The 24,368-nt window shown below is 43.2% G+C and overlaps 14 pseudogenes; all 14 read left to right on the top strand.

The window, feature by feature from the left end:
* Positions 1-302: 302 nt before the first annotated feature.
* Positions 303-568, top strand: LOC130340826 (U2 spliceosomal RNA; annotated as a pseudogene).
* Positions 569-2,026: 1,458 nt separating this feature from the next.
* Positions 2,027-2,291, top strand: LOC130342187 (U2 spliceosomal RNA; annotated as a pseudogene).
* A 1,469-nt stretch (positions 2,292-3,760) lies between these two features.
* Positions 3,761-4,026, top strand: LOC130340815 (U2 spliceosomal RNA; annotated as a pseudogene).
* A 1,458-nt stretch (positions 4,027-5,484) lies between these two features.
* Positions 5,485-5,749, top strand: LOC130341681 (U2 spliceosomal RNA; annotated as a pseudogene).
* Positions 5,750-7,222: 1,473 nt separating this feature from the next.
* On the top strand, positions 7,223-7,488 carry LOC130340804 (U2 spliceosomal RNA; annotated as a pseudogene).
* Positions 7,489-8,939: 1,451 nt separating this feature from the next.
* On the top strand, positions 8,940-9,204 carry LOC130341670 (U2 spliceosomal RNA; annotated as a pseudogene).
* Positions 9,205-10,674: 1,470 nt separating this feature from the next.
* Positions 10,675-10,940, top strand: LOC130340794 (U2 spliceosomal RNA; annotated as a pseudogene).
* Positions 10,941-12,398: 1,458 nt separating this feature from the next.
* Positions 12,399-12,663, top strand: LOC130341659 (U2 spliceosomal RNA; annotated as a pseudogene).
* A 1,480-nt stretch (positions 12,664-14,143) lies between these two features.
* On the top strand, positions 14,144-14,409 carry LOC130341856 (U2 spliceosomal RNA; annotated as a pseudogene).
* A 1,453-nt stretch (positions 14,410-15,862) lies between these two features.
* LOC130339253 (U2 spliceosomal RNA) lies at positions 15,863-16,126 on the top strand (annotated as a pseudogene).
* Positions 16,127-17,590: 1,464 nt separating this feature from the next.
* LOC130340321 (U2 spliceosomal RNA) lies at positions 17,591-17,855 on the top strand (annotated as a pseudogene).
* A 1,476-nt stretch (positions 17,856-19,331) lies between these two features.
* On the top strand, positions 19,332-19,595 carry LOC130339242 (U2 spliceosomal RNA; annotated as a pseudogene).
* Positions 19,596-21,043: 1,448 nt separating this feature from the next.
* On the top strand, positions 21,044-21,307 carry LOC130341977 (U2 spliceosomal RNA; annotated as a pseudogene).
* Positions 21,308-22,806: 1,499 nt separating this feature from the next.
* LOC130339232 (U2 spliceosomal RNA) lies at positions 22,807-23,070 on the top strand (annotated as a pseudogene).
* The last annotated feature ends 1,298 nt before the right edge of the window (positions 23,071-24,368 follow it).

Here is a 24,368-nt window from a genome sequence, read left to right as displayed (position 1 = left end):
TTGTTTTCATATGCAGATCTGAAATATTGTCTTATATGCAAGAGGAGGAGTGATGGGGGTTCAGGCAAAAGCCAGGCTATGGATTGCATTGCTAAATGCTCCATCAGAGTGCAATGGTCGCCTGTCCTTTTTTTAAGTGATGATGTGGGTTTAGCCTGTGCTGTATGTATGTATGGGTGGCTGACTGCCACCCACCCAGAAAGTGTATGGGAGGCTGGTTGGCTGCCAGCCTTCCTTCCATTCCTATGAGTAATGTGAGTGCTCATGAAGGGGACATGGTTGGGTCCACCCCTTTCCCGGTTATCGCCTCTAGGCCTTTTGGCTTAGATCAAGTGTAAAAAAAGAAAGGATCTTGCGACAGATCGCATCCTGAGGCACGTTTTTTTTTTTGTGTGAATACTTGCACTTGGGTGACTTGTGAGCACATACTGATACATACGTTCCCTATCTGGGGACCATAAATTAAATGGATTTTTGAGAAAGGGAGCTGATTTGGAAGCTTGCTTCTGTCGCCCTATGCATTGACCCGATGTGGCAGTATCTTCGGGTAGTGAACAGTGCACCACCCCATTCCAGTGTTAAACAAGAAAGATTCTCATTTAATCCTCCGTGGGTGAGAATTTGAGTTTGAGAATTGGAGACCAAAATGATGAGTTGCACTGACTGGTTTATGAACGTCTATTCATTTAGCGTTTTAATGACCATGTTTGCACACTGATTGGTGTAAAAAAATAAAATAAAACTAAATAATAATAATCTAGCACACCTGTGCAGGTTTGACATGACATGACAGGTAGCTGTCTTGTGGGTGGTGCTGAATCCTGTTAAATGACATGAGGGTCTCATGCCTATACACAAGGGTGTGTCATTGCTGTTGCTTGACCATGCATTGGTTTCTGTGGTCAGTGAATGATAAAAACAAAATTTACCATCCATTGATGGATGGGAAATCCGCCATGAGGCATTTGTTTTTAGAAACTGCTGCTCACAACCAATGTTGCAATGGAGTGTCTCCATCTGCTGGTGGTATTGGAAAGGCATTAGTGCTATGACAGGGTCTGAAGAAGAAGAAGAAGAAGAAGAAGACGGAAAAAAATATATATAAAAAGAAAAAGAGAGAGAGAGAGAGAGACTGACTTAGTGAGCGAGTGAGAGTGAGTGAGAGTGAATGAGTGAGTGAGTGATTGAGTGAGTGAGTGAGTGAGTGAGAACAAATGAGTTAAAGCAAGTGAGTGAGAGAGATCGAATGAATGAAAGTCTGAATGACAGAAAGAAAAAAGGATGAAGAAAGAAGCATGAAGAAAAAAAAATGTATATGGAGTTGCTGACATGAGTGCAATCTACAAAGCCGTTGAGGCTGATCCTCATGGGAGGATTATTGCACCAGGACCCTTAGCACTTTTAAAATGCCATTCAATGCCACGGGCTAGATGTAAACTGCAGATGACCATGTTGTGGTAGTTACCATGGATACCCAAGTGTTGTGTGAGCTAACACATAGGCCCAACAGATTCCAAGAAGGCCAGAATCACCAGCGGCACCACCATCGATTGTCAGGTCACCCGGATTCAGCAAATACCAGAGTCCAAAATGATGCAGGTTTATACTGTTAATTTTCAGTTTATCGTTACAGTTGGTTTTATTCCATGTCGGAAGGGACGCAGCTACAGCCAGTGGGGTAACTAGAGACAGGCAGGCAGCTATGTGCAACAAAGGTAGGCGTGTTGTTTTCATATGCAGATCTGAAATATTGTCTTATATGCAAGAGGAGGAGTGATGGGGGTTCAGGCAAAAGCCAGGCTATGGATTGCATTGCTAAATGCTCCATCAGAGTGCAATGGTCGCCTGTCCTTTTTTTAAGTGATGATGTGGGTTTAGCCTGTGCTGTATGTATGTATGGGTGGCTGACTGCCACCCACCCAGAAATAGTATGGGAGGCTGGTTGGCTGCCAGCCTTCCTTCCATTCCTATGAGTAATGTGAGTGCTCATGAAGGGGACATGGTTGGGTCCACCCCTTTCCCGGTTATCCCCTCTAGGCCCTTTGGCTTAGATCAAGTGTAAAAAAAGAAAGGATCTTGCGACAGATCGCATCCTGAGGCATGTTTTTTTTTTGTGTGAATACTTGCACTTGGGTGACTTGTGAGCACATACTGATACATATGTTCCCTATCTGGGGACCATAAATTAAATGGATTTTTGAGAAAGGGAGCTGATTTGGAAGCTTGCTTCTGTCGCCCAATGCATTGACCCGATGTGGCAGTATCTTCGGGTAGTGAACAGTGCACCACCCCATTCCAGTGTTAAACAAGAAAGATTCTCATTTAATCCTCCGTGGGTGAGAATTTGAGTTTGAGAATTGGAGACCAAAATGATGAGTTGCACTGACTGGTTTATGAACGTCTATTCATTTAGCGTTTTAATGACCATGTTTGCACACTGATTGGTGTAAAAAAATAAAATAAAACTAAATAATAATAATCTAGCACACCTGTGCAGGTTTGACATGACATGACAGGTAGCTGTCTTGTGGGTGGTGCTGAATCCTGTTAAATGACATGAGGGTCTCATGCCTATACACAAGGGTGTGTCATTGCTGTTGCTTGACCATACATTGGTTTCTGTGGTCAGTGAATGATAAAAACAAAATTTACCATCCATTGATGGATGGGAAATCCGCCATGAGGCATTTGTTTTTAGAAACTGCTGCTCACAACCAATGTTGCAATGGAGTGTCTCCATCTTCTGGTGGTATTGGAAAGGCATTAGTGCTATGACAGGGTCTGAAGAAGAAGAAGAAGAAGAAGAAGAAGACGGAAAAAAATATATATAAAAAGAAAAAGAGAGAGAGAGAGAGAGACTGACTTAGTGAGCGAGTGAGTGAGAGAGTGAGAGTGAGTGAGAGTGAATGAGTGAGTGAGTGATTGAGTGAGTGAGTGAGTGAGAACAAATGAGTTAAAGCAAGTGAGTGAGAGAGATCGAATGAATGAAAGTCTGAATGACAGAAAGAAAAAAGGATGAAGAAAGAAGCATGAAGAAAAAAAAATGTATATGGAGTTGCTGACATGAGTGCAATCTACAAAGCCGTTGAGGCTGATCCTCATGGGAGGATTATTGCACCAGGACCCTTAGCACTTTTAAAATGCCATTCAATGCCACGGGCTAGATGTAAACTGCAGATGACCATGTTGTGGTAGTTACCATGGATACCCAAGTGATGTGTGAGCTAACACATAGGCCCAACAGATTCCAAGAAGGCCAGAATCACCAGCGGCACCACCATCGATTGTCAGGTCACCCGGATTCAGCAAATACCAGAGTCCAAAATGATGCAGGTTTATACTGTTAATTTTCAGTTTATCGTTACAGTTGGTGTTATTCCATGTCGGAAGGGACGCAGCTACAGCCAGTGGGGTAACTAGAGACAGGCAGGCAGCTATGTGCAACAAAGGTAGGCGTGTTGTTTTCATATGCAGATCTGAAATATTGTCTTATATGCAAGAGGAGGAGTGATGGGGGTTCAGGCAAAAGCCAGGCTATGGATTGCATTGCTAAATGCTCCATCAGAGTGCAATGGTCGCCTGTCCTTTTTTTAAGTGATGATGTGGGTTTAGCCTGTGCTGTATGTATGTATGGGTGGCTGACTGCCACCCACCCAGAAAGTGTATGGGAGGCTGGTTGGCTGCCAGCCTTCCTTCCATTCCTATGAGTAATGTGAGTGCTCATGAAGGGGACATGGTTGGGTCCACCCCTTTCCCGGTTATCGCCTCTAGGCCTTTTGGCTTAGATCAAGTGTAAAAAAAGAAAGGATCTTGCGACAGATCGCATCCTGAGGCACGTTTTTTTTTTTGTGTGAATACTTGCACTTGGGTGACTTGTGAGCACATACTGATACATACGTTCCCTATCTGGGGACCATAAATTAAATGGATTTTTGAGAAAGGGAGCTGATTTGGAAGCTTGCTTCTGTCGCCCTATGCATTGACCCGATGTGGCAGTATCTTCGGGTAGTGAACAGTGCACCACCCCATTCCAGTGTTAAACAAGAAAGATTCTCATTTAATCCTCCGTGGGTGAGAATTTGAGTTTGAGAATTGGAGACCAAAATGATGAGTTGCACTGACTGGTTTATGAACGTCTATTCATTTAGCGTTTTAATGACCATGTTTGCACACTGATTGGTGTAAAAAAATAAAATAAAACTAAATAATAATAATCTAGCACACCTGTGCAGGTTTGACATGACATGACAGGTAGCTGTCTTGTGGGTGGTGCTGAATCCTGTTAAATGACATGAGGGTCTCATGCCTATACACAAGGGTGTGTCATTGCTGTTGCTTGACCATGCATTGGTTTCTGTGGTCAGTGAATGATAAAAACAAAATTTACCATCCATTGATGGATGGGAAATCCGCCATGAGGCATTTGTTTTTAGAAACTGCTGCTCACAACCAATGTTGCAATGGAGTGTCTCCATCTGCTGGTGGTATTGGAAAGGCATTAGTGCTATGACAGGGTCTGAAGAAGAAGAAGAAGAAGAAGAAGACGGAAAAAAATATATATAAAAAGAAAAAGAGAGAGAGAGAGAGAGACTGACTTAGTGAGCGAGTGAGAGTGAGTGAGAGTGAATGAGTGAGTGAGTGATTGAGTGAGTGAGTGAGTGAGTGAGAACAAATGAGTTAAAGCAAGTGAGTGAGAGAGATCGAATGAATGAAAGTCTGAATGACAGAAAGAAAAAAGGATGAAGAAAGAAGCATGAAGAAAAAAAAATGTATATGGAGTTGCTGACATGAGTGCAATCTACAAAGCCGTTGAGGCTGATCCTCATGGGAGGATTATTGCACCAGGACCCTTAGCACTTTTAAAATGCCATTCAATGCCACGGGCTAGATGTAAACTGCAGATGACCATGTTGTGGTAGTTACCATGGATACCCAAGTGTTGTGTGAGCTAACACATAGGCCCAACAGATTCCAAGAAGGCCAGAATCACCAGCGGCACCACCATCGATTGTCAGGTCACCCGGATTCAGCAAATACCAGAGTCCAAAATGATGCAGGTTTATACTGTTAATTTTCAGTTTATCGTTACAGTTGGTGTTATTCCATGTCGGAAGGGACGCAGCTACAGCCAGTGGGGTAACTAGAGACAGGCAGGCAGCTATGTGCAACAAAGGTAGGCGTGTTGTTTTCATATGCAGATCTGAAATATTGTCTTATATGCAAGAGGAGGAGTGATGGGGGTTCAGGCAAAAGCCAGGCTATGGATTGCATTGCTAAATGCTCCATCAGAGTGCAATGGTCGCCTGTCCTTTTTTTAAGTGATGATGTGGGTTTAGCCTGTGCTGTATGTATGTATGGGTGGCTGACTGCCACCCACCCAGAAATAGTATGGGAGGCTGGTTGGCTGCCAGCCTTCCTTCCATTCCTATGAGTAATGTGAGTGCTCATGAAGGGGACATGGTTGGGTCCACCCCTTTCCCGGTTATCCCCTCTAGGCCTTTTGGCTTAGATCAAGTGTAAAAAAAGAAAGGATCTTGCGACAGATCGCATCCTGAGGCATGTTTTTTTTTTGTGTGAATACTTGCACTTGGGTGACTTGTGAGCACATACTGATACATATGTTCCCTATCTGGGGACCATAAATTAAATGGATTTTTGAGAAAGGGAGCTGATTTGGAAGCTTGCTTCTGTCGCCCAATGCATTGACCCGATGTGGCAGTATCTTCGGGTAGTGAACAGTGCACCACCCCATTCCAGTGTTAAACAAGAAAGATTCTCATTTAATCCTCCGTGGGTGAGAATTTGAGTTTGAGAATTGGAGACCAAAATGATGAGTTGCACTGACTGGTTTATGAACGTCTATTCATTTAGCGTTTTAATGACCATGTTTGCACACTGATTGGTGTAAAAAAATAAAATAAAACTAAATAATAATAATCTAGCACACCTGTGCAGGTTTGACATGACATGACAGGTAGCTGTCTTGTGGGTGGTGCTGAATCCTGTTAAATGACATGAGGGTCTCATGCCTATACACAAGGGTGTGTCATTGCTGTTGCTTGACCATACATTGGTTTCTGTGGTCAGTGAATGATAAAAACAAAATTTACCATCCATTGATGGATGGGAAATCCGCCATGAGGCATTTGTTTTTAGAAACTGCTGCTCACAACCAATGTTGCAATGGAGTGTCTCCATCTTCTGGTGGTATTGGAAAGGCATTAGTGCTATGACAGGGTCTGAAGAAGAAGAAGAAGAAGAAGAAGAAGACGGAAAAAAATATATATAAAAAGAAAAAGAGAGAGAGAGAGAGAGACTGACTTAGTGAGCGAGTGAGTGAGAGAGTGAGAGTGAGTGAGAGTGAATGAGTGAGTGAGTGATTGAGTGAGTGAGTGAGTGAGTGAGAACAAATGAGTTAAAGCAAGTGAGTGAGAGAGATCGAATGAATGAAAGTCTGAATGACAGAAAGAAAAAAGGATGAAGAAAGAAGCATGAAGAAAAAAAAATGTATATGGAGTTGCTGACATGAGTGCAATCTACAAAGCCGTTGAGGCTGATCCTCATGGGAGGATTATTGCACCAGGACCCTTAGCACTTTTAAAATGCCATTCAATGCCACGGGCTAGATGTAAACTGCAGATGACCATGTTGTGGTAGTTACCATGGATACCCAAGTGATGTGTGAGCTAACACATAGGCCCAACAGATTCCAAGAAGGCCAGAATCACCAGCGGCACCACCATCGATTGTCAGGTCACCCGGATTCAGCAAATACCAGAGTCCAAAATGATGCAGGTTTATACTGTTAATTTTCAGTTTATCGTTACAGTTGGTGTTATTCCATGTCGGAAGGGACGCAGCTACAGCCAGTGGGGTAACTAGAGACAGGCAGGCAGCTATGTGCAACAAAGGTAGGCGTGTTGTTTTCATATGCAGATCTGAAATATTGTCTTATATGCAAGAGGAGGAGTGATGGGGGTTCAGGCAAAAGCCAGGCTATGGATTGCATTGCTAAATGCTCCATCAGAGTGCAATGGTCGCCTGTCCTTTTTTTAAGTGATGATGTGGGTTTAGCCTGTGCTGTATGTATGTATGGGTGGCTGACTGCCACCCACCCAGAAAGTGTATGGGAGGCTGGTTGGCTGCCAGCCTTCCTTCCATTCCTATGAGTAATGTGAGTGCTCATGAAGGGGACATGGTTGGGTCCACCCCTTTCCCGGTTATCGCCTCTAGGCCTTTTGGCTTAGATCAAGTGTAAAAAAAGAAAGGATCTTGCGACAGATCGCATCCTGAGGCACGTTTTTTTTTTTGTGTGAATACTTGCACTTGGGTGACTTGTGAGCACATACTGATACATACGTTCCCTATCTGGGGACCATAAATTAAATGGATTTTTGAGAAAGGGAGCTGATTTGGAAGCTTGCTTCTGTCGCCCTATGCATTGACCCGATGTGGCAGTATCTTCGGGTAGTGAACAGTGCACCACCCCATTCCAGTGTTAAACAAGAAAGATTCTCATTTAATCCTCCGTGGGTGAGAATTTGAGTTTGAGAATTGGAGACCAAAATGATGAGTTGCACTGACTGGTTTATGAACGTCTATTCATTTAGCGTTTTAATGACCATGTTTGCACACTGATTGGTGTAAAAAAATAAAATAAAACTAAATAATAATAATCTAGCACACCTGTGCAGGTTTGACATGACATGACAGGTAGCTGTCTTGTGGGTGGTGCTGAATCCTGTTAAATGACATGAGGGTCTCATGCCTATACACAAGGGTGTGTCATTGCTGTTGCTTGACCATGCATTGGTTTCTGTGGTCAGTGAATGATAAAAACAAAATTTACCATCCATTGATGGATGGGAAATCCGCCATGAGGCATTTGTTTTTAGAAACTGCTGCTCACAACCAATGTTGCAATGGAGTGTCTCCATCTGCTGGTGGTATTGGAAAGGCATTAGTGCTATGACAGGGTCTGAAGAAGAAGAAGAAGAAGAAGACGGAAAAAAATATATATAAAAAGAAAAAGAGAGAGAGAGAGAGAGACTGACTTAGTGAGCGAGTGAGAGTGAGTGAGAGTGAATGAGTGAGTGAGTGATTGAGTGAGTGAGTGAGTGAGAACAAATGAGTTAAAGCAAGTGAGTGAGAGAGATCGAATGAATGAAAGTCTGAATGACAGAAAGAAAAAAGGATGAAGAAAGAAGCATGAAGAAAAAAAAATGTATATGGAGTTGCTGACATGAGTGCAATCTACAAAGCCGTTGAGGCTGATCCTCATGGGAGGATTATTGCACCAGGACCCTTAGCACTTTTAAAATGCCATTCAATGCCACGGGCTAGATGTAAACTGCAGATGACCATGTTGTGGTAGTTACCATGGATACCCAAGTGTTGTGTGAGCTAACACATAGGCCCAACAGATTCCAAGAAGGCCAGAATCACCAGCGGCACCACCATCGATTGTCAGGTCACCCGGATTCAGCAAATACCAGAGTCCAAAATGATGCAGGTTTATACTGTTAATTTTCAGTTTATCGTTACAGTTGGTGTTATTCCATGTCGGAAGGGACGCAGCTACAGCCAGTGGGGTAACTAGAGACAGGCAGGCAGCTATGTGCAACAAAGGTAGGCGTGTTGTTTTCATATGCAGATCTGAAATATTGTCTTATATGCAAGAGGAGGAGTGATGGGGGTTCAGGCAAAAGCCAGGCTATGGATTGCATTGCTAAATGCTCCATCAGAGTGCAATGGTCGCCTGTCCTTTTTTTAAGTGATGATGTGGGTTTAGCCTGTGCTGTATGTATGTATGGGTGGCTGACTGCCACCCACCCAGAAATAGTATGGGAGGCTGGTTGGCTGCCAGCCTTCCTTCCATTCCTATGAGTAATGTGAGTGCTCATGAAGGGGACATGGTTGGGTCCACCCCTTTCCCGGTTATCCCCTCTAGGCCTTTTGGCTTAGATCAAGTGTAAAAAAAGAAAGGATCTTGCGACAGATCGCATCCTGAGGCATGTTTTTTTTTTGTGTGAATACTTGCACTTGGGTGACTTGTGAGCACATACTGATACATATGTTCCCTATCTGGGGACCATAAATTAAATGGATTTTTGAGAAAGGGAGCTGATTTGGAAGCTTGCTTCTGTCGCCCAATGCATTGACCCGATGTGGCAGTATCTTCGGGTAGTGAACAGTGCACCACCCCATTCCAGTGTTAAACAAGAAAGATTCTCATTTAATCCTCCGTGGGTGAGAATTTGAGTTTGAGAATTGGAGACCAAAATGATGAGTTGCACTGACTGGTTTATGAACGTCTATTCATTTAGCGTTTTAATGACCATGTTTGCACACTGATTGGTGTAAAAAAATAAAATAAAACTAAATAATAATAATCTAGCACACCTGTGCAGGTTTGACATGACATGACAGGTAGCTGTCTTGTGGGTGGTGCTGAATCCTGTTAAATGACATGAGGGTCTCATGCCTATACACAAGGGTGTGTCATTGCTGTTGCTTGACCATACATTGGTTTCTGTGGTCAGTGAATGATAAAAACAAAATTTACCATCCATTGATGGATGGGAAATCCGCCATGAGGCATTTGTTTTTAGAAACTGCTGCTCACAACCAATGTTGCAATGGAGTGTCTCCATCTTCTGGTGGTATTGGAAAGGCATTAGTGCTATGACAGGGTCTGAAGAAGAAGAAGAAGAAGAAGAAGACGGAAAAAAATATATATAAAAAGAAAAAGAGAGAGAGAGAGAGAGACTGACTTAGTGAGCGAGTGAGTGAGAGAGTGAGAGTGAGTGAGAGTGAATGAGTGAGTGAGTGATTGAGTGAGTGAGTGAGTGAGTGAGAACAAATGAGTTAAAGCAAGTGAGTGAGAGAGATCGAATGAATGAAAGTCTGAATGACAGAAAGAAAAAAGGATGAAGAAAGAAGCATGAAGAAAAAAAAATGTATATGGAGTTGCTGACATGAGTGCAATCTACAAAGCCGTTGAGGCTGATCCTCATGGGAGGATTATTGCACCAGGACCCTTAGCACTTTTAAAATGCCATTCAATGCCACGGGCTAGATGTAAACTGCAGATGACCATGTTGTGGTAGTTACCATGGATACCCAAGTGATGTGTGAGCTAACACATAGGCCCAACAGATTCCAAGAAGGCCAGAATCACCAGCGGCACCACCATCGATTGTCAGGTCACCCGGATTCAGCAAATACCAGAGTCCAAAATGATGCAGGTTTATACTGTTAATTTTCAGTTTATCGTTACAGTTGGTGTTATTCCATGTCGGAAGGGACGCAGCTACAGCCAGTGGGGTAACTAGAGACAGGCAGGCAGCTATGTGCAACAAAGGTAGGCGTGTTGTTTTCATATGCAGATCTGAAATATTGTCTTATATGCAAGAGGAGGAGTGATGGGGGTTCAGGCAAAAGCCAGGCTATGGATTGCATTGCTAAATGCTCCATCAGAGTGCAATGGTCGCCTGTCCTTTTTTTAAGTGATGATGTGGGTTTAGCCTGTGCTGTATGTATGTATGGGTGGCTGACTGCCACCCACCCAGAAAGTGTATGGGAGGCTGGTTGGCTGCCAGCCTTCCTTCCATTCCTATGAGTAATGTGAGTGCTCATGAAGGGGACATGGTTGGGTCCACCCCTTTCCCGGTTATCGCCTCTAGGCCTTTTGGCTTAGATCAAGTGTAAAAAAAGAAAGGATCTTGCGACAGATCGCATCCTGAGGCACGTTTTTTTTTTTGTGTGAATACTTGCACTTGGGTGACTTGTGAGCACATACTGATACATACGTTCCCTATCTGGGGACCATAAATTAAATGGATTTTTGAGAAAGGGAGCTGATTTGGAAGCTTGCTTCTGTCGCCCTATGCATTGACCCGATGTGGCAGTATCTTCGGGTAGTGAACAGTGCACCACCCCATTCCAGTGTTAAACAAGAAAGATTCTCATTTAATCCTCCGTGGGTGAGAATTTGAGTTTGAGAATTGGAGACCAAAATGATGAGTTGCACTGACTGGTTTATGAACGTCTATTCATTTAGCGTTTTAATGACCATGTTTGCACACTGATTGGTGTAAAAAAATAAAATAAAACTAAATAATAATAATCTAGCACACCTGTGCAGGTTTGACATGACATGACAGGTAGCTGTCTTGTGGGTGGTGCTGAATCCTGTTAAATGACATGAGGGTCTCATGCCTATACACAAGGGTGTGTCATTGCTGTTGCTTGACCATGCATTGGTTTCTGTGGTCAGTGAATGATAAAAACAAAATTTACCATCCATTGATGGATGGGAAATCCGCCATGAGGCATTTGTTTTTAGAAACTGCTGCTCACAACCAATGTTGCAATGGAGTGTCTCCATCTGCTGGTGGTATTGGAAAGGCATTAGTGCTATGACAGGGTCTGAAGAAGAAGAAGAAGAAGAAGAAGACGGAAAAAAATATATATAAAAAGAAAAAGAGAGAGAGAGAGAGAGACTGACTTAGTGAGCGAGTGAGAGTGAGTGAGAGTGAATGAGTGAGTGAGTGATTGAGTGAGTGAGTGAGTGAGTGAGAACAAATGAGTTAAAGCAAGTGAGTGAGAGAGATCGAATGAATGAAAGTCTGAATGACAGAAAGAAAAAAGGATGAAGAAAGAAGCATGAAGAAAAAAAAATGTATATGGAGTTGCTGACATGAGTGCAATCTACAAAGCCGTTGAGGCTGATCCTCATGGGAGGATTATTGCACCAGGACCCTTAGCACTTTTAAAATGCCATTCAATGCCACGGGCTAGATGTAAACTGCAGATGACCATGTTGTGGTAGTTACCATGGATACCCAAGTGTTGTGTGAGCTAACACATAGGCCCAACAGATTCCAAGAAGGCCAGAATCACCAGCGGCACCACCATCGATTGTCAGGTCACCCGGATTCAGCAAATACCAGAGTCCAAAATGATGCAGGTTTATACTGTTAATTTTCAGTTTATCGTTACAGTTGGTGTTATTCCATGTCGGAAGGGACGCAGCTACAGCCAGTGGGGTAACTAGAGACAGGCAGGCAGCTATGTGCAACAAAGGTAGGCGTGTTGTTTTCATATGCAGATCTGAAATATTGTCTTATATGCAAGAGGAGGAGTGATGGGGGTTCAGGCAAAAGCCAGGCTATGGATTGCATTGCTAAATGCTCCATCAGAGTGCAATGGTCGCCTGTCCTTTTTTTAAGTGATGATGTGGGTTTAGCCTGTGCTGTATGTATGTATGGGTGGCTGACTGCCACCCACCCAGAAATAGTATGGGAGGCTGGTTGGCTGCCAGCCTTCCTTCCATTCCTATGAGTAATGTGAGTGCTCATGAAGGGGACATGGTTGGGTCCACCCCTTTCCCGGTTATCCCCTCTAGGCCTTTTGGCTTAGATCAAGTGTAAAAAAAGAAAGGATCTTGCGACAGATCGCATCCTGAGGCATGTTTTTTTTTTGTGTGAATACTTGCACTTGGGTGACTTGTGAGCACATACTGATACATATGTTCCCTATCTGGGGACCATAAATTAAATGGATTTTTGAGAAAGGGAGCTGATTTGGAAGCTTGCTTCTGTCGCCCAATGCATTGACCCGATGTGGCAGTATCTTCGGGTAGTGAACAGTGCACCACCCCATTCCAGTGTTAAACAAGAAAGATTCTCATTTAATCCTCCGTGGGTGAGAATTTGAGTTTGAGAATTGGAGACCAAAATGATGAGTTGCACTGACTGGTTTATGAACGTCTATTCATTTAGCGTTTTAATGACCATGTTTGCACACTGATTGGTGTAAAAAAATAAAATAAAACTAAATAATAATAATCTAGCACACCTGTGCAGGTTTGACATGACATGACAGGTAGCTGTCTTGTGGGTGGTGCTGAATCCTGTTAAATGACATGAGGGTCTCATGCCTATACACAAGGGTGTGTCATTGCTGTTGCTTGACCATACATTGGTTTCTGTGGTCAGTGAATGATAAAAACAAAATTTACCATCCATTGATGGATGGGAAATCCGCCATGAGGCATTTGTTTTTAGAAACTGCTGCTCACAACCAATGTTGCAATGGAGTGTCTCCATCTTCTGGTGGTATTGGAAAGGCATTAGTGCTATGACAGGGTCTGAAGAAGAAGAAGAAGAAGAAGAAGACGGAAAAAAATATATATAAAAAGAAAAAGAGAGAGAGAGAGAGAGACTGACTTAGTGAGCGAGTGAGTGAGAGAGTGAGAGTGAGTGAGAGTGAGTGAGAGTGAATGAGTGAGTGAGTGATTGAGTGAGTGAGTGAGTGAGTGAGAACAAATGAGTTAAAGCAAGTGAGTGAGAGAGATCGAATGAATGAAAGTCTGAATGACAGAAAGAAAAAAGGATGAAGAAAGAAGCATGAAGAAAAAAAAATGTATATGGAGTTGCTGACATGAGTGCAATCTACAAAGCCGTTGAGGCTGATCCTCATGGGAGGATTATTGCACCAGGACCCTTAGCACTTTTAAAATGCCATTCAATGCCACGGGCTAGATGTAAACTGCAGATGACCATGTTGTGGTAGTTACCATGGATACCCAAGTGATGTGTGAGCTAACACATAGGCCCAACAGATTCCAAGAAGGCCAGAATCACCAGCGGCACCACCATCGATTGTCAGGTCACCCGGATTCAGCAAATACCAGAGTCCAAAATGATGCAGGTTTATACTGTTAATTTTCAGTTTATCGTTACAGTTGGTGTTATTCCATGTCGGAAGGGACGCAGCTACAGCCAGTGGGGTAACTAGAGACAGGCAGGCAGCTATGTGCAACAAAGGTAGGCGTGTTGTTTTCATATGCAGATCTGAAATATTGTCTTATATGCAAGAGGAGGAGTGATGGGGGTTCAGGCAAAAGCCAGGCTATGGATTGCATTGCTAAATGCTCCATCAGAGTGCAATGGTCGCCTGTCCTTTTTTTAAGTGATGATGTGGGTTTAGCCTGTGCTGTATGTATGTATGGGTGGCTGACTGCCACCCACCCAGAAAGTGTATGGGAGGCTGGTTGGCTGCCAGCCTTCCTTCCATTCCTATGAGTAATGTGAGTGCTCATGAATGGGACATGGTTGGGTCCACCCCTTTCCCGGTTATCTACTCTAGGCCTTTTGGCTTAGATCAAGTGTAAAAAAAGAAAGGATCTTGCGACAGATCGCATCCTGAGGCACGTTTTTTTTTTTGTGTGAATACTTGCACTTGGGTGACTTGTGAGCACATACTGATACATACGTTCCCTATCTGGGGACCATAAATTAAATGGATTTTTGAGAAAGGGAGCTGATTTGGAAGCTTGCTTCTGTCGCCCTATGCATTGACCCGATGTGGCAGTATCTTCGGGTAGTGAACAGTGCACCACCCCATTCCAGTGTTAAACAAGAAAGATTCTCATTTAATCCTCCGTGGGTGAGAATTTGAGTTTGAGAATTGGAGACCAAAATGATGAGTTGCACTGACTGGTTTATGAACGTCTATTCATTTAGCGTTTTAATGACCATGTTTGCACACTGATTGGTGTAAAAAAATAAAATAAAACTAAATAATAATAATCTAGCACACCTGTGCAGGTTTGACATGACATGACAGGTAGCTGTCTTGTGGGTGGTGCTGAATCCTGTTAAATGACATGAGGGTCTCATGCCTATACACAAGGGTGTGTCATTGCTGTTGCTTGACCATGCATTGGTTTCTGTGGTCAGTGAATGATAAAAACAAAATTTACCATCCATTGATGGATGGGAAATCCGCCATGAGGCATTTGTTTTTAGAAACTGCTGCTCACAACCAATGTTGCAATGGAGTGTCTCCATCTGCTGGTGGTATTGGAAAGGCATTAGTGCTATGACAGGGTCTGAAGAAGAAGAAGAAGAAGAAGAAGACGGAAAAAAATATATATAAAAAGAAAAAGAGAGAGAGAGAGAGAGACTGACTTAGTGAGCGAGTGAGTGAGAGAGTGAGAGTGAGTGAGAGTGAATGAGTGAGTGAGTGAGTGAGTGAGAACAAATGAGTTAAAGCAAGTGAGTGAGAGAGATCGAATGAATGAAAGTCTGAATGACAGAAAGAAAAAAGGATGAAGAAAGAAGCATGAAGAAAAAAAATGTATATGGAGTTGCTGACATGAGTGCAATCTACAAAGCCGTTGAGGCTGATCCTCATGGGAGGATTATTGCACCAGGACCCTTAGCACTTTTAAAATGCCATTCAATGCCACGGGCTAGATGTAAACTGCAGATGACCATGTTGTGGTAGTTACCATGGATACCCAAGTGATGTGTGAGCTAACACATAGGCCCAACAGATTCCAAGAAGGCCAGAATCACCAGCGGCACCACCATCGATTGTCAGGTCACCCGGATTCAGCAAATACCAGAGTCCAAAATGATGCAGGTTTATACTGTTAATTTTCAGTTTATCGTTACAGTTGGTGTTATTCCATGTCGGAAGGGACGCAGCTACAGCCAGTGGGGTAACTAGAGACAGGCAGGCAGCTATGTGCAACAAAGGTAGGCGTGTTGGTTTCATATGCAGATCTGAAATATTGTCTTATATGCAAGAGGAGGAGTGATGGGGGTTCAGGCAAAAGCCAGGCTATGGATTGCATTGCTAAATGCTCCATCAGAGTGCAATGGTCGCCTGTCCTTTTTTTAAGTGATGATGTGGGTTTAGCCTGTGCTGTATGTATGTATGGGTGGCTGACTGCCACCCACCCAGAAAGTGTATGGGAGGCTGGTTGGCTGCCAGCCTTCCTTCCATTCCTATGAGTAATGTGAGTGCTCATGAAGGGGACATGGTTGGGTCCACCCCTTTCCCGGTTATCCCCTCTAGGCCTTTTGGCTTAGATCAAGTGTAAAAAAAGAAAGGATCTTGCGACAGATCGCATCCTGAGGCACGTTTTTTTTTGTGTGAATACTTGCACTTGGGTGACTTGTGAGCACATACTGATACATACGTTCCCTATCTGGGGACCATAAATTAAATGGATTTTTGAGAAAGGGAGCTGATTTGGAAGCTTGCTTCTGTCGCCCTATGCATTGACCCGATGTGGCAGTATCTTCGGGTAGTGAACAGTGCACCACCCCATTCCAGTGTTAAACAAGAAAGATTCTCATTTAATCCTCCGTGGGTGAGAATTTGAGTTTGAGAATTGGAGACCAAAATGATGAGTTGCACTGACTGGTTTATGAACGTCTATTCATTTAGCGTTTTAATGACCATGTTTGCACACTGATTGGTGTAAAAAAATAAAATAAAACTAAATAATAATAATCTAGCACACCTGTGCAGGTTTGACATGACATGACAGGTAGCTGTCTTGTGGGTGGTGCTGAATCCTGTTAAATGACATGAGGGTCTCATGCCTATACACAAGGGTGTGTCATTGCTGTTGCTTGACCATGCATTGGTTTCTGTGGTCAGTGAATGATAAAAACAAAATTTACCATCCATTGATGGATGGGAAATCCGCCATGAGGCATTTGTTTTTAGAAACTGCTGCTCACAACCAATGTTGCAATGGAGTGTCTCCATCTGCTGGTGGTATTGGAAAGGCATTAGTGCTATGACAGGGTCTGAAGAAGAAGAAGAAGACGACGGAAAAAAACATATATATAAAAAGAAAAAGAGAGAGAGAGAGAGACTGACTTAGTGAGCGAGTGAGTGAGAGAGTGAGAGTGAGTGAGAGTGAATGAGTGAGTGAGTGATTGAGTGAGTGAGTGAGTGAGTGAGAACAAATGAGTTAAAGCAAGTGAGTGAGAGAGATCGAATGAATGAAAGTCTGAATGACAGAAAGAAAAAAGGATGAAGAAAGAAGCATGAAGAAAAAAAAATGTATATGGAGTTGCTGACATGAGTGCAATCTACAAAGCCGTTGAGGCTGATCCTCATGGGAGGATTATTGCACCAGGACCCTTAGCACTTTTAAAATGCCATTCAATGCCACGGGCTAGATGTAAACTGCAGATGACCATGTTGTGGTAGTTACCATGGATACCCAAGTGATGTGTGAGCTAACACATAGGCCCAACAGATTCCAAGAAGGCCAGAATCACCAGCGGCACCACCATCGATTGTCAGGTCACCCGGATTCAGCAAATACCAGAGTCCAAAATGATGCAGGTTTATACTGTTAATTTTCAGTTTATCGTTACAGTTGGTGTTATTCCATGTCGGAAGGGACGCAGCTACAGCCAGTGGGGTAACTAGAGACAGGCAGGCAGCTATGTGCAACAAAGGTAGGCGTGTTGTTTTCATATGCAGATCTGAAATATTGTCTTATATGCAAGAGGAGGAGTGATGGGGGTTCAGGCAAAAGCCAGGCTATGGATTGCCTTGCTAAATGCTCCATCAGAGTGCAATGGTCGCCTGTCCTTTTTTTAAGTGATGATGTGGGTTTAGCCTGTGCTGTATGTATGTATGGGTGGCTGACTGCCACCCACCCAGAAAGTGTATGGGAGGCTGGTTGGCTGCCAGCCTTCCTTCCATTCCTATGAGTAATGTGAGTGCTCATGAAGGGGACATGGTTGGGTCCACCCCTTTCCCGGTTATCCCCTCTAGGCCTTTTGGCTTAGATCAAGTGTAAAAAAAGAAAGGATCTTGCGACAGATCGCATCCTGAGGCACGTTTTTTTTTTGTGTGAATACTTGCACTTGGGTGACTTGTGAGCACATACTGATACATACGTTCCCTATCTGGGGACCATAAATTAAATGGATTTTTGAGAAAGGGAGCTGATTTGGAAGCTTGCTTCTGTCGCCCTATGCATTGACCCGATGTGGCAGTATCTTCGGGTAGTGAACAGTGCACCACCCCATTCCAGTGTTAAACAAGAAAGATTCTCATTTAATCCTCCGTGGGTGAGAATTTGAGTTTGAGAATTGGAGACCAAAATGATGAGTTGCACTGACTGGTTTATGAACGTCTATTCATTTAGCGTTTTAATGACCATGTTTGCACACTGATTGGTGTAAAAAAATAAAATAAAACTAAATAATAATAATCTAGCACACCTGTGCAGGTTTGACATGACATGACAGGTAGCTGTCTTGTGGGTGGTGCTGAATCCTGTTAAATGACATGAGGGTCTCATGCCTATACACAAGGGTGTGTCATTGCTGTTGCTTGACCATGCATTGGTTTCTGTGGTCAGTGAATGATAAAAACAAAATTTACCATCCATTGATGGATGGGAAATCCGCCATGAGGCATTTGTTTTTAGAAACTGCTGCTCACAACCAATGTTGCAATGGAGTGTCTCCATCTGCTGGTGGTATTGGAAAGGCATTAGTGCTATGACAGGGTCTGAAGAAGAAGAAGAAGAAGAAGAAGACGGAAAAAAACATATATATAAAAAGAAAAAGAGAGAGAGAGAGAGAGACTGACTTAGTGAGCGAGTGAGTGAGAGAGTGAGAGTGAGTGAGAGTGAATGAGTGAGTGAGTGAGTGATTGAGTGAGTGAGTGAGTGAGTGAGAACAAATGAGTTAAAGCAAGTGAGTGAGAGAGATCGAATGAATGAAAGTCTGAATGACAGAAAGAAAAAAGGATGAAGAAAGAAGCATGAAGAAAGAAAAATGTATATGGAGTTGCTGACATGAGTGCAATCTACAAAGCCGTTGAGGCTGATCCTCATGGGAGGATTATTGCACCAGGACCCTTAGCACTTTTAAAATGCCATTCAATGCCACGGGCTAGATGTAAACTGCAGATGACCATGTTGTGGTAGTTACCATGGATACCCAAGTGATGTGTGAGCTAACACATAGGCCCAACAGATTCCAAGAAGGCCAGAATCACCAGCGGCACCACCATCGATTGTCAGGTCACCCAGATTCAGCAAATACCAGAGTCCAAAATGATGCATGTTTATACTGTTAATTTTCAGTTTATCGTTACAGTTGGTGTTATTCCATGTCGGAAGGGACGCAGCTACAGCCAGTGGGGTAACTAGAGACAGGCAGGCAGCTATGTGCAACAAAGGTAGGCGTGTTGTTTTCATATGCAGATCTGAAATATTGTCTTATATGCAAGAGGAGGAGTGATGGGGGTTCAGGCAAAAGCCAGGCTATGGATTGCATTGCTAAATGCTCCATCAGAGTGCAATGGTCGCCTGTCCTTTTTTTAAGTGATGATGTGGGTTTAGCCTGTGCTGTATGTATGTATGGGTGGCTGACTGCCACCCACCCAGAAAGTGTATGGGAGGCTGGTTGGCTGCCAGCCTTCCTTCCATTCCTATGAGTAATGTGAGTGCTCATGAAGGGGACATGGTTGGGTCCACCCCTTTCCCGGTTATCCCCTCTAGGCCTTTTGGCTTAGATCAAGTGTAAAAAAAGAAAGGATCTTGCGACAGATCGCATCCTGAGGCACGTTTTTTTTTGTGTGAATACTTGCACTTGGGTGACTTGTGAGCACATACTGATACATACGTTCCCTATCTGGGGACCATAAATTAAATGGATTTTTGAGAAAGGGAGCTGATTTGGAAGCTTGCTTCTGTCGCCCTATGCATTGACCCGATGTGGCAGTATCTTCGGGTAGTGAACAGTGCACCACCCCATTCCAGTGTTAAACAAGAAAGATTCTCATTTAATCCTCCGTGGGTGAGAATTTGAGTTTGAGAATTGGAGACCAAAATGATGAGTTGCACTGACTGGTTTATGAATGTCTATTCATTTAGCGTTTTAATGACCATGTTTGCACACTGATTGGTGTAAAAAAATAAAATAAAACTAAATAATAATAATCTAGCACACCTGTGCAGGTTTGACATGACATGACAGGTAGCTGTCTTGTGGGTGGTGCTGAATCCTGTTAAATGACATGAGGGTCTCATGCCTATACACAAGGGTGTGTCATTGCTGTTGCTTGACCATGCATTGGTTTCTGGGGTCAGTGAATGATAAAAACAAAATTTACCATCCATTGATGGATGGGAAATCCGCCATGAGGCATTTGTTTTTAGAAACTGCTGCTCACAACCAATGTTGCAATGGAGTGTCTCCATCTGCTGGTGGTATTGGAAAGGCATTAGTGCTATGACAGGGTCTGAAGAAGAAGAAGAAGAAGACGGAAAAAAATATATATAAAAAGAAAAAGAGAGAGAGAGAGACTGACTTAGTGAGTGAGTGAGTGAGAGAGTGAGAGTGAGTGAGAGTGAATGAGTGAGTGAGTGAGTGAGTGAGAACAAATGAGTTAAAGCAAGTGAGTGAGAGAGATCGAATGAATGAAAGTCTGAATGACAGAAAGAAAAAAGAATGAAGAAAGAAGCATGAAGAAAAAAAAATGTATATGGAGTTGCTGACATGAGTGCAATCTACAAAGCCGTTGAGGCTGATCCTCATGGGAGGATTATTGCACCAGGACCCTTAGCACTTTTAAAATGCCATTCAATGCCACGGGCTAGATGTAAACTGCAGATGACCATGTTGTGGTAGTTACCATGGATACCCAAGTGATGTGTGAGCTAACACATAGGCCCAACAGATTCCAAGAAGGCCAGAATCACCAGCGGCATCACCATCGATTGTCAGGTCACCCGGATTCAGCAAATACCAGAGTCCAAAATGAGGCAGGTTTATACTGTTAATTTTCAGTTTATCGTTACAGTTGGTGTTATTCCATGTCGGAAGGGACGCAGCTACAGCCAGTGGGGTAACTAGAGACAGGCAGGCAGCCAGCTATGTGCAACAAAGGTAGGCGTGTTGTTTTCATATGCAGATCTGAAATATTGTCTTATATGCAAGAGGAGGAGTGATGGGGGTTCAGGCAAAAGCCAGGCTATGGATTGCATTGCTAAATGCTCCATCAGAGTGCAATGGTCGCCTGTCCTTTTTTTAAGTGATGATGTGGGTTTAGCCTGTGCTGTATGTATGTATGGGTGGCTTACTGCCACCCACCCAGAAAGTGTATGGGAGGCTGGTTGGCTGCCAGCCTTCCTTCCATTCCTATGAGTAATGTGAGTGCTCATGAAGGGGACATGGTTGGGTCCACCCCTTTCCCGGTTATCCCCTCTAGGCCTTTTGGCTTAGATCAAGTGTAAAAAAAGAAAGGATCTTGCGACAGATCGCATTCTGAGGCACGTTTTTTTTTGTGTGAATACTTGCACTTGGGTGACTTGTGAGCACATACTGATACATACGTTCCCTATCTGGGGACCATAAATTAAATGGATTTTTGAGAAAGGGAGCTGATTTGGAAGCTTGCTTCTGTCGCCCTATGCATTGACCCGATGTGGCAGTATCTTCTGGTAGTGAACAGTGCACCACCCCATTCCAGTGTTAAACAAGAAAGATTCTCATTTAATCCTCTGTGGGTGAGAATTTGAGTTTGAGAATTGGAGACCAAAATGATGAGTTGCACTGACTGGTTTATGAACGTCTATTCATTTAGCGTTTTAATGACCATGTTTGCACACTGATTGGTGTAAAAAAATAAAATAAAACTAAATAATAATAATCTAGCACACCTGTGCAGGTTTGACATGACATGACAGGTAGCTGTCTTGTGGGTGGTGCTGAATCCTGTTAAATGACATGAGGGTCTCATGCCTATACACAAGGGTGTGTCATTGCTGTTGCTTGACCATGCATTGGTTTCTGTGGTCAGTGAATGATAAAAACAAAATTTACCATCCATTGATGGATGGGAAATCCGCCATGAGGCATTTGTTTTTAGAAACTGCTGCTCACAACCAATGTTGCAATGGAGTGTCTCCATCTGCTGGTGGTATTGGAAAGGCATTAGTGCTATGACAGGGTCTGAAGAAGAAGAAGAAGAAGAAGAAGAAGAAGAAGAAGAAGAAGAAGAAGAAGAAGAAGAAGAAGAAGAAGACGGAAAAAAATATATATAAAAAGAAAAAGAGAGAGAGAGAGAGAGAGACTGACTTAGTGAGAGAGTGAGTGAGAGTGAATGAGTGAGTGAGTGATTGAGTGAGTGAGTGAGTGAGTGAGAACAAATGAGTTAAAGCAAGTGAGTGAGAGAGATCGAATGAATGAAAGTCTGAATGACAGAAAGAAAAAAGGATGAAGAAAGAAGCATGAAGAAAGAAAAATGTATATGGAGTTGCTGACATGAGTGCAATCTACAAAGCCGTTGAGGCTGATCCTCATGGGAGGATTATTGCACCAGGACCCTTAGCACTTTTAAAATGCCATTCAATGCCACGGGCTAGATGTAAACTGCAGATGACCATGTTGTGGTAGTTACCATGGATACCCAAGTGATGTGTGAGCTAACACATAGGCCCAACAGATTCCAAGAAGGCCAGAATCACCAGCGGCACCACCATCGATTGTCAGGTCACCCGGATTCAGCAAATACCAGAGTCCAAAATGATGCATGTTTATACTGTTAATTTTCAGTTTATCGTTACAGTTGGTGTTATTCCATGTCGGAAGGGACGCAGCTACAGCCAGTGGGGTAACTAGAGACAGGCAGGCAGCTATGTGCAACAAAGGTAGGCGTGTTGTTTTCATATGCAGATCTGAAATATTGTCTTATATGCAAGAGGAGGAGTGATGGGGGTTCAGGCAAAAGCCAGGCTATGGATTGCATTGCTAAATGCTCCATCAGAGTGCAATGGTCGCCTGTCCTTTTTTTAAGTGATGATGTGGGTTTAGCCTGTGCTGTATGTATGTATGGGTGGCTGACTGCCACCCACCCAGAAAGTGTATGGGAGGCTGGTTGGCTGCCAGCCTTCCTTCCATTCCTATGAGTAATGTGAGTGCTCATGAAGGGGACATGGTTGGGTCCACCCCTTTCCCGGTTATCCCCTCTAGGCCTTTTGGCTTAGATCAAGTGTAAAAAAAGAAAGGATCTTGCGACAGATCGCATCCTGAGGCACGTTTTTTTTTGTGTGAATACTTGCACTTGGGTGACTTGTGAGCACATACTGATACATACGTTCCCTATCTGGGGACCATAAATTAAATGGATTTTTGAGAAAGGGAGCTGATTTGGAAGCTTGCTTCTGTCGCCCTATGCATTGACCCGATGTGGCAGTATCTTCGGGTAGTGAACAGTGCACCACCCCATTCCAGTGTTAAACAAGAAAGATTCTCATTTAATCCTCCGTGGGTGAGAATTTGAGTTTGAGAATTGGAGACCAAAATGATGAGTTGCACTGACTGGTTTATGAATGTCTATTCATTTAGCGTTTTAATGACCATGTTTGCACACTGATTGGTGTAAAAAAATAAAATAAAACTAAATAATAATAATCTAGCACACCTGTGCAGGTTTGACATGACATGACAGGTAGCTGTCTTGTGGGTGGTGCTGAATCCTGTTAAATGACATGAGGGTCTCATGCCTATACACAAGGGTGTGTCATTGCTGTTGCTTGACCATGCATTGGTTTCTGGGGTCAGTGAATGATAAAAACAAAATTTACCATCCATTGATGGATGGGAAATCCGCCATGAGGCATTTGTTTTTAGAAACTGCTGCTCACAACCAATGTTGCAATGGAGTGTCTCCATCTGCTGGTGGTATTGGAAAGGCATTAGTGCTATGACAGGGTCTGAAGAAGAAGAAGAAGAAGACGGAAAAAAATATATATAAAAAGAAAAAGAGAGAGAGAGAGACTGACTTAGTGAGTGAGTGAGTGAGAGAGTGAGAGTGAGTGAGAGTGAATGAGTGAGTGAGTGAGTGAGTGAGAACAAATGAGTTAAAGCAAGTGAGTGAGAGAGATCGAATGAATGAAAGTCTGAATGACAGAAAGAAAAAAGAATGAAGAAAGAAGCATGAAGAAAAAAAAATGTATATGGAGTTGCTGACATGAGTGCAATCTACAAAGCCGTTGAGGCTGATCCTCATGGGAGGATTATTGCACCAGGACCCTTAGCACTTTTAAAATGCCATTCAATGCCACGGGCTAGATGTAAACTGCAGATGACCATGTTGTGGTAGTTACCATGGATACCCAAGTGATGTGTGAGCTAACACATAGGCCCAACAGATTCCAAGAAGGCCAGAATCACCAGCGGCATCACCATCGATTGTCAGGTCACCCGGATTCAGCAAATACCAGAGTCCAAAATGAGGCAGGTTTATACTGTTAATTTTCAGTTTATCGTTACAGTTGGTGTTATTCCATGTCGGAAGGGACGCAGCTACAGCCAGTGGGGTAACTAGAGACAGGCAGGCAGCCAGCTATGTGCAACAAAGGTAGGCGTGTTGTTTTCATATGCAGATCTGAAATATTGTCTTATATGCAAGAGGAGGAGTGATGGGGGTTCAGGCAAAAGCCAGGCTATGGATTGCATTGCTAAATGCTCCATCAGAGTGCAATGGTCGCCTGTCCTTTTTTTAAGTGATGATGTGGGTTT

Source organism: Hyla sarda, chromosome 1 (genome assembly GCF_029499605.1).
Source record: "Hyla sarda isolate aHylSar1 chromosome 1, aHylSar1.hap1, whole genome shotgun sequence".
In the NCBI taxonomy this organism is placed as follows: Eukaryota; Metazoa; Chordata; class Amphibia; order Anura; family Hylidae; genus Hyla; species Hyla sarda.
Note: the sequence above shows the minus strand (reverse complement) of the source record. Positions and strands in the feature narration are given on the sequence as shown.